This window comes from Clytia hemisphaerica, unplaced genomic scaffold (assembly GCF_902728285.1).
Source record: "Clytia hemisphaerica strain Z4C2 unplaced genomic scaffold, Clytia hemisphaerica genome assembly, whole genome shotgun sequence".
NCBI classification, from domain to species: Eukaryota; Metazoa; Cnidaria; class Hydrozoa; order Leptothecata; family Clytiidae; genus Clytia; species Clytia hemisphaerica.
This window is the reverse complement of record NW_027104184.1, coordinates 59,999-61,849: the sequence shown is the minus strand read 5'-3', so window position 1 is coordinate 61,849 and position 1,851 is coordinate 59,999.

Here is a 1,851-nt window from a genome sequence, read left to right as displayed (position 1 = left end):
TCAACCACCCCTTGTAAATTATTTGATGATATTAGAAACCAAACGAATGCAAGCAATCTGAATGGTTTAAAGAGTATATTGTATCTTAGTCCAAGGAAAACCACAAGCAAATCTCACGTCGTTATGATACTCTGTCTCAACTTCATTTTGGAACAACTTGAGGATAATCAAGCAGTATTGAAAATTTTGTTCAGATTAAGATATGGAAATCATCTGATCCATATTGCTCGATGTCGAATGGTGAATTATTTCTTATGTAGACTACGTTGGGATTTACAAGAAAGCAAAAACGTGAATTTTATAGGAATTTTATTTTTTGATATCATTTCGTTCGTTCTTTCTCTTTAGTCCAAATCGAAGAAGGACAGAGATGGAAGACTAAAAGAACTGCTCCTGGTAAGTTTAACTTTGACGAAGGCTTTTTTTCATAGCATTTGCAATCATTTTAATTTTTATATGGCATAGCAAATTATAAGCCGTAATGTGATCACAAAAAGTCATCCTTAAAGTACCTCAAAAAGAGGGCCAAAACAGTCGCAATATGTAATGATATTCAGCTTCAAAACCAACGTCTCTTCTTTTCATTATTTCAGCCAATCCCGTTTGAAGACGTCAATACAATATTTATGAACGTCATATTTAGGAAGAACATAGGGCAACAAGAGATGGTTTTTAGAGGGAGACTCATCCCAATTCGAAAGGTATAAAGAAATATTCGGAAAGCATCTCGAGGTAGCTGCAGTAACGTGGTGGCATGTTACGCAACTCCTCCCCTCCCTCGTCAGTGATCTTTTCCTCTTCACCAAAAGGCAGAGACCACTAAAAACGCTCATCTGCTTATAAAATTTAGAAAAAACTTTTTTTAACCCTTTCAGTCCCACGCGACCGCACTGCGGTTCCTTTGGACCCGTCGTTTTTTCCCAGAGGACTGCATAGCGATCCCTGATTTATTTTTTAAATTGTGATGTTTTGGCGGGAAATAAAGAGATGTCTTTAAACAGCTTTCAAAGAAGATAGGATAGCGCGTCGTGTGCAAAAAACCGCGTAAAAAAAGCTTGTTCGAGTAAAAAGTTTTGTTTACAAAAGTATTTACAAAAACTTTTGCAAGCAAAACCTGTAAGGCCGAAAATGGGATTTTTTACAACTTCTATCAATCATTATGATTTTTCTATAAGGGCTAATCAAACAATTCTTTTTTCAGTTAGTAGATACTGTTGTGCTAAACATTTATCAGAAGAATGAATGGGTTTAAATCATTTTTTCATAAAAAAAATTACCATTGAATGGCAAAAAATTGCTGTCTTCAAATTTTGTTTTGCTTTTCTCTGGTCATGTGACACGCTGATGACGTCATTTTGAAAATCTTTTTCTTTCAAAATGATCCTCATACTATAAGTGAAAAAAGGTGAAAACTTGAGAGGACTAGGTTTAGTGATTCCAGAGATATTGAAGAATGAGTGAATGCATTAAAAAACTCGTTTTACGGCTCTGGGAAAGTAGCTGTGAAAACTCTGGGACTGAAAGGGTTAACTAAATATGAAAAACTAGCAATTGACCCTTTTTGTAATTATTTTCCTCTTTTCAAAGGACGCCAAAACCCAGTTAAGTACTTGCCTAATTTTAAGCAAGCCACCACTCTACTGCTGTAAAATATTATACAGAGTCTATGTTATTCGTCTTCTTTTTGAAGATATTTCAACTTTGTTCTGAAAGTTTCAGCTGAGACAGGATTGTGTGGTAGCGCTTGTTCTTTAAAGAGCCAAGACAACAACCAGGTCAATCGAAAGGTTCCCTCATCGTAAAGAATTAAAAGGATTCTTTCATCGATGTCAATTTAAAAGCGGACCATGT